Below are 12124 nucleotides of genomic sequence, written 5' to 3' on the forward strand. Positions count from 1 at the left end.
TATATACAGAACAAATGCAAGGGACAATAAAAAAGGAAAAAAAGAAGTGACAAAGGAAAAGGAGACAAAGAAAGGAAAAAAGAAAGAAAAGAACCTGGCAAAACTAGCTCAAGATCAGCAAATGGGCAGGCCCAGAGCACATTTGACCCTATGTATCAGCTACCATTGGCCCAAAATGTAGTCAACAGCTATGCATGTGCATGACTTGAATCTACAAATGACTACTTTCGTTGGAGTGGCTCTAGAGGAACGATAGAGTTTTCGAGCGGAAATCAACCCTACTGGCTGTGATAGCATCTCTGATCGCGGCGGAATTTGTGAGTTGGGTCCAAACATGCACTAGCAGAGAGCAAGACGAATAGTCCTTTTTTCGGTTGCAATGTGGAGGTGGCTCCTGTCATAGGGGATGATATAAGTGTGTTTGTAACAACATTCTTCTATCTATCAATAGAAACCAATGTTTTAAATAGCAGTGGGCCTCCAAATCAGCTATAGCGAAGCTAAAGTGGGTTAAAGCGGGCTATTTATGAAGGCGCCCATTTAGCGACACCCTGCTGAAAAGTCTATAGCTGGCTATTTAAAACTATGATAAAAACACACATGATTCTCACGTGTGTTCTTGAAAAGAAAAGTATTGCACAACTCAATTATCATATAGTCGGCCGCATGTGGTTGTTTTCTTCTAGGGAAAATTTTGATTCACAAATTAATAAAATAGAAAAATCATATTCGCTAAAATTTTAAAATGTTCACATACTAGATAAGTGATGTTCATGTGTATGAAATAAAATATTCATTGTGTATTTGAGAAAACATTAATGTGACTTTTAATGGTTCATAGATTTGATTTTTTGCATACACATATACATATATGCTTCATTTCTGCAGGAAAAAATGTTCAATTTTTTAAAGGAAAACATAAATGAAGAACAAAATGCGAAAATAAATAATAAATCAGAAGTGACAAAGGAAAAGGAAAAGAAAAGGCAAAGGAAGGGAAAAAAAGGAAAGAAGAGAAATTGGCAAAACCTACTGAACACTCACAAAATGGGCTGACGCAGCGCGTTTGAGCCTATGTGTATGAGCCACCGTTGGGCCAAAATGTGGTCGACAACTATACATGAGGATACATTTGAGAGTCCTCTGGCAACACATTATTGCATTAAATCTTTTCTTAAGGACATCCAGATACTTTCTAAATCGAATCAGACTATGAGCAGAAGTACATTGTTGAGGCCGTCAAAGTGGGCTACCCCCGCTACCGGAGTATGTGAAAATTAATGCCGATGTTGCTGTGATGAACGAGAACTTTAGTGCAGCTGCAGTGGTGTATATGCCGGGATAACAGAGGAGCTTTTTTTGGGTGCTTCATTACGTTTAGACACATTTTCGACCCTGTCACACTTGAGATTTTGGCAGTAAGAGGCATTGGCAGTTGCGGAGGATCTATATGTACAAAAGATTCAGGTTGCATCTGATTGTAAGAACGTCGTGGAAGATGTCAAGCAGGGATCCTGGACGGATCATGGAGCTATTATACATGAAATCATAGAACGATCTAGTGTTTTCTCTACTTATCCTATACACGAATTTAGAAGCTAGAATTTCAAGACTCACAATTTCACTAAGCATGCGTCATCACTTAGGTTTGGTCCTTGTGTCTCGTTAAGCCTATCTGGGGATTTATATTTTACTCTTGTAAATGTTTTGACGATATGAATAAAGCTTAGCGAGAATGTCTTAAAAAAGCTATGCATGTGCATGTGTATGACTTGAATCTATACAAACGACTACTTTCATTTTAGTGAAGTCTTTTGGAAGGTGTACCCCTTGCCAAGGCCACTCACTCTCTCTAGTGCTGACAAATGACGCACTGCATGTGTGACATTTGTCACAATCAGAGAGATTTGGTAGGATTTCTCTCCATGCATGGGATGCACGGGTAAGTTTGTCTGTGTTTCTTTTTCCTAGATTCGTTTTTACAAATTTTTATCTCTTGAATAAGGTGCACAAATCAAAAATTGTTTTCACTATTGCAATTTCTGTGTTGAGAGATTCAAAATTAGTTACCATATTCATAGGTTTCGATGAACTTTTTGAATGAAATCTGCGTTTTTAACTAGTAGTAACTTCTCCTTTCAAACTGTACTAACCCGTGTTTTCAAGTAAGCAAACTCGTGCTTCCGCAGGTTGTGTCCTTCACGTGAAACCACACTTGTGTTTCACCTTTCTGAGGACACACGATTGCGAAAACTGAAGAAAAAAGGACACAAAAAACCCATAAAACTAAAAAGAGAAAAAAACTAAGACCAAGAAAACTGGAAATAAAAAAAGTACACCCCCCCCCCCCCCAAAAAAAAGACTAAACAAGCAGGGAGCCGGAAATAACATGCGAACCAAAAAAAGGAAAACTGAAAACCTAAAAAACCCACGAAAGTACAACCGTGCCTCACACAGAAATACATTTGTGCTTCACTTTATTGTAGAGCACAAAAGCATTGTTTGTGCTTCACGCAGAAGTACAAATGTGCTTGCATGCGAAAAAACACTGTGCTTCACTTTTTGTGGAAGCGCAGTTGACCTTTCACATGAAAGAGTACAACTATGCTTTACGTGAAAACAAAAACTAGAGACAAAAGAAATCAGGGACAATAAATAGAAACCTGTAAACCAAAATAATTATTGAAACCCCAAAAAAACAGACCAAAGAAAATCATAGAAAACCTTTCCAATGGGAAAGTGAGTCCTCCCATGTGATGATACTTAGTGGTACCCACACACCCCCCCCCCCCCGCGCGCGCGAAGAGGTCCATGAGGGGTGTAAAGTAGTGGAGGAGAGGAAGATCCTTTATAAGGGATTCTCTTCTACGTGCTATTGAAGCTTGAGAATAGAAGTGATACACGCGCACTCCGTCTCTTATGTCCACCACACATCACACGCACGCCGTGTTTCGGTTACAAGTTGAGTCAAGTTCAGACCTATATTATGTGTGCTCTTGATTGGAACTGATAATTAGTTATGAGTCATTAATGGACATGCTACGAATCCGAGAGTGTTTGCCGACTCAGGCGTGGGTCTAGCCCCACGCCCCCCTGTCACGATCCCTTATATATTGAAGGCATTGGTAACCCTCACCATCATGCAGATTAGATCACATATGCATCCTTTCGCTCCTGCTGCCTCCGGCAATCCCATCCCATAGACCGCGTGCACGGTCGTAGGGGAGAGCAGGCCACCGGAACCCCTTCCTCTCTGATCGTGCACCAGGAGAAGGGAGGATTATGTTATTGGGAGCGTGTCAAGGGAGACTGCTCGCTGCTATTCACCGACTTCGACTACGTCCTTGACATCTTCAACATTACCCATAGTTAAACCACCGAATCCAAGAAAAGGGTTGTTGAGGATGTTGTTGCCACCGTCGTGGCTTTAACATGGCCAACTAGAAGCTATAATCCGTTCACCCTTTTCCTATGTATTCTAGGTTTTCCTTTTGTGAAAATTATCCAAATCTATTATCAAAGTTTGCCGGAAGTACAAAGCACCTTGAATAAAATATAAATTACATCAAGACTCTGAGACCACCAAATGACCACTCGGTCGTCAGAACGAGCCGCCGACGCGCCACTGTCGCCGATCCTATACCGGAGCCGACTTGACCTTATTGATGACAACCAGGAAGTCTTCGTGCACGTGCCCCTAAGGACCAGCGCCCTAGACCCGCGGTCATCGTCGTTGAACCCCTGTATAGATTTGAAACACCTGACACCAAATCTCACCACATGACGAGAAACCCCTGTTACATGAGACATCCTCACGAGGTTGGGTTTAAGCCCCAATTAAGTGCTCCTATCCAACTGAATGGGCGAGTTTCGCTCTTCTGGCACTGTGACGGCCTGGTGCTCGCTGCCACGGACACCAAGGTGTACCTATTCAACCCCACAACCAGGGACGTCGTCACGCTGCCGGAGAGTAACCGCAACAAGGTCCCCGGCTACACCGAAATGTTGGAAATATGCCCTAGAGGCAATAATAAAAGCTTATTATTATATTTCCTTGTTCATGATAATTGTCTTTGTTTCATGCTATAATTGTGTTATCCGGAAATCGTAATACATGTGTGAATAATAGACCACATGTCCCTAGTGAGCCTCTAGTTGACTAGCTCGTTGATCAACAGATGGTTTCCTGACTATGGACATTGGATGTCATTGATAACGAGATCACATCATTAGGAGAATGATGTGATGGACAAGACCCAATCCTAAACATAGCACAAGATCGTATAGTTCGTTTGCTAGAGTTTTCCAATGTCAAAGTATTTTTTCCTTAGACCATGAGATCGTGTAACTCCCGGATACCGTAGGAGTGCTTTGGGTATACCAAACGTCACAACGTAACTGGGTGACTATAAAGGTATACTACGGGTATCTCCGAAAGTGTCTGTTGGGTTGACGGATCAAGACTGGGATTTGTCACTCCGTATGACGGAGAGGTATCTGGGCCCACTCGTAATGCATCATCATAATGAGCTCAATGTGACCAAGTGGTTGGTCACGGGATCATGCATTACGGTACGAGTAAAGTGACTTGCCGGTAACGAGATTGAACGAGGTATTGGGATACCGACGATCGAGTCTCGGGCAAGTAACGTACCGATTGACAAAGGGAATTGTATACGGGATTGATTGAATCCTCGACATCGTGGTTCATCCGATGAGATCATCGAGGAGCATGTGGGAGCCAACATGGGTATCCAGATCCCGCTGTTGGTTATTGACCGGAGAGCCTCTCGGTCATGTCTACATGTCTCCCGAACCCGTAGGGTCTACACACTTAAGGTTCGGTGACGCTAGGGTTGTAGGATATGTATATGCAGTAACCCGAAAGTTTGTTCGGAGTCCCGGATGAGATCCCGGACGTCACGAGGAGTTCCGGAATGGTCCGGAGGTAAAGAATTATATATAGGAAGTGCTAGTTTCGGCCATCGGGACAAGTTTCGGGGTCACCGGTATTGTACCGGGACCACTGGAAGGGTCCCGGGGGTCCACCGGGTGGGGCCACCTCCGGAGGGCCCCATGGGCTGAAGTGGGAGGGGAACCAGCCCTTAGTGGGCTGGTGCGCCCCCCAAGGCCCACCCCTTGCGCCTAGGGTTGAAACCCTAGGGTGGGGGGCGCCCACTTGCCTTGGGGGGCACTCCACCCCCTTGGCCGCCGCCCCTTGGGAGATGGATCTCCAGGGCCGGCGCCCCCCCCCTGGGGGCCTATATAAAGGGAGGGGAGGGAGGGGCAGCCGCACCCTTGAGTCTTGGCGCCCTCCCTCTCCCCTGCTACACCTCTCCTCTCTCGTAGAGCTCGGCGAAGCCCTGCTGGAGTGCTGCTTCTCACCACCACGCCGTCGTGCTGCTGTGGATCTTCCATCAACCTCTCCTTCCCCCTTGCTGGATCAAGAAGGAGGAGACGTCACGCTGAACCGTACGTGTGTTGAACGCGGAGGTGCCGTCCGTTCGGCGTAGGATCTCCGGTGATTTGGATCACGTCGAGTACGACTCCCTTCATCCCCGTTCTTTGAACGCTTCCGCTCGCGATCTACGGTATGTAGATGCATCCGATCACTCGTTGCTAGATGAACTCATAGATGGATCTTGGTGAAACCGTAGGAAAATTTTGTTTTCTGCAACGTTCCCCAACAGTGGCATCATGAGCTAGGTCTATGCGTAGTTCTTCTTGCACGAGTAGAACACAATTTGTTGTGGGCGTAGTGTTGTCAACTTTCTTGCCGCTACTAGTCTTATTTTGCTTCAGCAGGTATTGTGGGATGAAGCGGCCCGGACCAACCTTACACGTACGCTTACGTGAGACCGGTTCCACCGACTAACATGCACTAGTTGCATAAGGTGGCTGGCGGGTGTCTGTCTCTCCCACTTTAGTTGGAGCGGATTCGATGAAAAGGGTCCTTATGAAGGGTAAATAGAAGTTGACGAAATCACGTTGTGGCTTTCACGTAGGTAAGAAAACGTTCTTGCTAGAACCCTCTTGCAGCCACGTAAAACTTGCAACAACAATTAGAGGACGTCTAACTTGTTTTTGCAGCAAGTGCTTGTGATGTATGGCCAAAGTTGTGATGATGATGATGATATATATGTGATGTATGAGATGTTCATGCTTGTAATAGGAATCACGACTTGCATGTCGATGAGTATGACAACCGGCAGGAGCCATAGGAGTTGTCTATTTTTTGTATGACCTGCGTGTCATTGAGAAAACGCATGTAAATTACTTTACTTTATTGCTAACGTTAGCCATAGTAGTAGAAGTAATAGTTGGCGAGACTTCATGGAGACACGATGATGGCATGATGATGGAGATCATGGTGTCATGCCGGTGACAAGATGATCATGGAGCCCCAAGATGGAGATCAAAGGAGCTATGTGATATTGGCCATATCATGTCACTATTATTATTTGATTGCATGTGATGTTTATCATGTTTTTGCATCTTGTTTACTTAGAACGACGGTAGTAAATAAGATGATCCCTCATAATAATTTCAAGAAAGTGTTCCCCCTAACTGTGCACCGTTGCGACAGTTCGTTGTTTCGAAGCACCACGTGATGATCGGGTGTGATAGATTCCAACGTTCACATACAACGGGTGTAAGACAGATTTACACATGCAAACACTTAGGTTGACTTGACGAGCCTAGCATGTACAGACATGGCCTCGGAACACAGAAGACCGAAAGGTCGAGCATGAGTCGTATAGAAGATACGATCAACATGAAGATGTTCACCGACGTTGACTAGTCCGTCTCACGTGATGATCGGACACGGCCTAGTTAACTCGGATCATGTTATACTTAGATGACTGGAGGGATGTCTATCTAAGTGGGAGTTCATTGAATAATTTGATTAGATGAACTTAATTATCATGAACTTAGTCTAAAATCTTTACAATATGTCTTGTAGATCAAATGGCCAATGTTGTCCTCAACTTCAACGCGTTCCTAGAGAAAACCAAGCTGAAAGACGATGGCAGCAACTATACGGACTGGGTCCGGAACCTGAGGATCATCCTCATAGCTGCCAAGAAAGATTATGTCCTCAAGCACCGCTAGGTGAACCTCCCTGAGAACCAAGACGTTATGAACGCTTGGCAGACACGTGCTGATGATTACTCCCTCGTTCGTGCGGCATGCTTTACAGCTTAGAACCAGGGCTCCAAAAGCGTTTTGAGAGACACGGAGCATATGAGATGTTCGAAGAGCTGAAAATGGTTTTCCAAGCTCATGCCCGGGTCGAGAGATATGAAGTCTCCGACAAGTTCTTCAGCTGTAAGATGGAGGAAAACAGTTCTGTCAGTGAGCACATACTCACTATGTCTGGGTTACATAACCGCTTGACTCAGCTGGGAGTTAATCTCCCGGATGACGCGGTCATTGACAGAATCCTTCAGTCGCTTCCACCGAGCTACAAGAGCTTTGTGATGAACTTCAATATGCAGGGGATGGAAAAGACCATTCCTGAAGTATTTGCAATGCTGAAATCAGCAGAGGTAGAAGTCAAAAAGGAACATCAAGTGTTGATGGTGAATAAAACCACTAAGTTCAAGAAAGGCAAGGGTAAGAAGAACTTCAAGAAGGACGGCAAGGGAGTTGCCGCGCCCGGTAAGCAAGCTGCCGGGAAGAAGCCAAAGAATGGACCCAAGCCCGAGACTGAGTGTCTTTTATTGCAAGGGAAGTGGTCATTGGAAGCGGAACTGCCCCAAATACTTAGCGGACAAGAAGGCCGGCACGAAAGGTATATGTGATATACATGTAATTGATGTGTACCTTACCAGTACTCGTAGTAGCTCCTGGGTATTTGATACCGGTGCGGTTGCTCACATTTGTAACTCAAAGAAGGAGCTGCGGAATAAGCGGAGACTGGCGAAGGACGAGGTGACGATGCGCGTCGGGAATGGTTCCAAGGTCGATGTGATCGCCGTCGGCACGCTACCTCTACATTTACCTACGGGATTAGTTTTAAACCTCAATAATTGTTATTTAGTGCCAGCTTTGAGCATGAACATTGTATCAGGATCTCGTTTAATACGAGATGGCTACTCATTTAAATCCGAGAATAATGGTTGTTCTATTTATATGAGAGATATGTTTTATGGTCATGCTCCGATGGTGAATGGTTTATTCTTAATGAATCTCGAGCGTAATGCTACACATATTCATAGTGTGAATACCAAAAGATGTAAGGTTGATAATGATAGTCCCACATACTTATGGCACTGCCGCCTTGGTCACATAGGTGTCAAACGCATGAAGAAGCTCCATGCAGATGGACTTTTAGAGTCTCTTGATTACGAATCATTTGACACGTGCGAACCATGCCTCATGGGTAAAATGACCAAGACTCCGTTCTCAGGAACAATGGAGCGAGCAACCAACTTATTGGAAATCATACATACTGATGTGTGCGGTCCAATGAGTGTTGAGGCTCGCGGTGGCTATCGTTATGTTCTCACCCTCACTGATGACTTGAGTAGATATGGGTATGTCTACTTAATGAAACACAAGTCTGGTACTTTGAAAAGTTCAAGGAATTTCAGAGTGAGGTTGAGAATCACGTGACAGGAAAATCAAGTTCTTGCGATCAGATCGTGGAGGAGAATACTTGAGTCACGAATTTGGCACACACTTAAGAAATGTGGAATAGTTTCACAACTCACGCCGCCTGGAACACCTCAGCGTAATGGTGTGTCCGAACGTCGTAATCGCACTCTATTAGATATGGTGCGATCTATGATGTCTCTTACCGATTTACCGCTATCTTTGGGCTATGCTTTAGAGACTGCCGCATTCACTTTAAATAGGGCTCCGTCGAAATCCGTTGAGACGACACCGTATGAATTATGGTTTGGGAAGAAACCTAAGCTGTCGTTTCTAAGTTTGGGGATGCGATGCTTATGTCAAGAAACTTCAACCTGAAAAGCTCGAACCCAAGTCGGAAAAATGCGTCTTCATAGGATACCCTAAGGAAACTATTGGGTATACCTTCTACCTCAGATCCGAAGGCAAGATCTTTGTTGCCAAGAATGGATCCTTTCTAGAGAAAGAGTTTCTCTCGAAAGAAGAGTGGGAGGAAAGTAGAACTTGATGAAGTATTACCTCTTGAACCGGTAAGTGGCGCAGCTCAAGAAAATGTTCCTGAGGTGCCTGCACCGACTAGAGAGGAAGTTAATGATGATGATCATGAAACTTCAGATCAAGTTGCTACTGAACTTCGTAGGTCCACGAGGACACGTTCCGCACCAGAGTGGTACGGCAACCCTGTCTTGGAAATCATGTTGTTAGACAACGGTGAACCTTCGAACTATGAAGAAGCGATGGCGGGCCCGGATTCCGACAAATGGCTAGAAGCCATGAAATCCGAGATAGGATCCATGTATGAAAACGAAGTATGGACTTTGACTGACTTGCCCGTTGAGCGGCGAGCCATAGAAAATAAATGGATCTTTAAGAAGACAGACGCGGATGGTAATGTGACCATCTATAAAGCTTGGCTTGTCGCTAAGGGTTATCGACAAGTTCAAGGGGTTGACTACGATGAGACTTTCTCACCGGTAGCGAAGCTAAAGTCCGTCCGAATCATGTTAGCAATTGCCGCATTCTATGATTATGAGATATGGCAAATGGACGTCAAAACGGCATTCCTTAATGGTTTCCTTAAGGAAGAATTGTATATGATGCAGCCGGAAGGTTTTGTCGATCCTAAGAATGCTGACAAGGTGTGCAAGCTCCAACGCTCGATTTATGGGCTGGTGCAAGCATCTCGGAGTTGGAACATTCGCTTTGATGAGATGATCAAAGCGTTTGGGTTTACGCAGACTTATGGAGAAGCCTGCGTTTACAAGAAAGTGAGTGGGAGCTCTGTAGCATTTCTCATATTATATGTAGATGACATACTTTTGATGGGAAATGATATAGAACTTTTGGACAGCATTAAGGCCTACTTGAATAAGAGTTTTTCAATGAAGGACCTTGGAGAAGCTGCTTATATATTAGGCATCAAGATCTATAGAGATAGATCAAGACGCCTCATAGGTCTTTCACAAAGCACATACCTTGATAAGATATTGAAGAAGTTCAATATGGATCAGTCTAAGAAGGGGTTCTTGCCTGTGTTGCAAGGTGTGAAATTGAGCTCAGCTCAATGTCCGACCACGGCAGAAGATATAGAAGAGATGAGTGTCATCCCCTATGCCTCAGCCATAGGTTCTATTATGTATGCCATGCTGTGTACCAGACCTGATGTAAACCTTGCCGTAAGTTTGGTAGGTAGGTACCAAAGTAATCCCGGCAAGGAACACTGGACAGCGGTCAAGAATATCCTGAAGTACCTGAAAAGGACTAAGGAAATGTTTCTCGTTTATGGAGGTGACGAAGAGCTCGTCGTAAAGGGTTACGTCGACGCTAGCTTCGACACAGATCTGGATGACTCTAAGTCACAAACCGGATACGTGTATATTTTGAATGGTGGGGCAGTAAGCTGGTGCAGTTGCAAGCAAAGCGTTGTGGCGGGATCTACATGTGAAGCGGAGTACATGGCAGCCTCGGAGGCAGCACAAGAAGCAATCTGGGTGAAGGAGTTCATTACCGACCTAGGAGTCATACCCAATGCGTCGGGGCTCAACTCTTCTGTGACAACACTGGAGCTATTGCACTTGCCAAGGAGCCCAGGTTTCACAAGAAGACCAGGCACATCAAGCGTCGCTTCAACTCCATTCGTGAAAATGTTCAAGATGGAGACATAGATATTTGTAAAGTACATACGGACCTGAATGTAGCAGATCCGTTGACTAAACCTCTCCCTAGAGCAAAACATGATCAACACCAGAATTCCATGGGTGTTCGATTCATCACAATGTAACTAGATTATTGACTCTAGTGCAAGTGGGAGATGTTGGAAATATGCCCTAGAGGCAATAATAATTATTATTATATTTCCTTGTTCATGATAATTGTCTTTATTCATGCTATAATTGTGTTATCCGGAAATCGTAATACATGTGTGAATAATAGACACCAACATGTCCCTAGTAAGCCTCTAGTTGACTAGCTCGTTGATCAACAGATAGTCATGGTTTCCTGACTATGGACATTGGATGTCATTGATAACGAGATCACATCATTAGGAGAATGATGTGATGGACAAGACCCAATCCTAAACATAGCACAAGATCGTATAGTTCGTTTGCTAGGTTTTTCCAATGTCAAGTATCTTTTCCTTAGACCATGAGATCGTGTAACTCCCGGATACCGTAGGAGTGCTTTGGGTGTACCAAACGTCACAACGTAACTGGGTGACTATAAAGGTATACTACGGGTATCTCCGAAAGTGTCTGTTGGGTTGACACGGATCAAGACTGGGATTTGTCACTCCGTATGACGGAGAGGTATCTCTGGGCCCACTCGGTAATGCATCATCATAATGAGCTCAAAGTGACCAAGTGTCTGGTCACGGGATCATGCATTACGGTACGAGTAAAGTGACTTGCCGGTAACGAGATTGAACGAGGTATTGGGATACCGACGATCGAATCTCGGGCAAGTAACGTACCGATTGACAAAGGGAATTGTATACGGGGTTGCTTGAATCCTCGACATCGTGGTTCATCCGATGAGATCATCGATGGAGCATGTGGGAGCCAACATGGGTATCCAGATCCCGCTGTTGGTTATTGACCGGAGAGCCGATCTCGGTCATGTCTACATGTCTCCCGAACCCGTAGGGTCTACACACTTAAGGTTCGGTGACGCTAGGGTTGTAGGGATATGTATATGCAGTAACCCGAATGTTGTTCGGAGTCCCGGATGAGATCCCGGACGTCACGAGGAGTTCCGGAATGGTCCGGAGGTAAAGAATTATATATAGGAAGCTAGTTTCGGCCATCGGGACAAGTTTCGGGGTCACCGGTATTGTACCGGGACCACCGGAAGGGTCCCGGGGGTCCACCGGGTGGGGCCACCCATCCCGGAGGGCCCATGGGCTGAAGTGGGGAGGGGGAACCAGCCCTTAGTGGGCTGGTGCGCCCCCTAGGCCCACCCCTGCGCCTAGGGTTGGGAACCCTAGGGT

The sequence above is a fragment of the Triticum urartu genome, chromosome 3 (assembly GCF_003073215.2).
Source record: "Triticum urartu cultivar G1812 chromosome 3, Tu2.1, whole genome shotgun sequence".
Taxonomy (NCBI): Eukaryota; Viridiplantae; Streptophyta; class Magnoliopsida; order Poales; family Poaceae; genus Triticum; species Triticum urartu.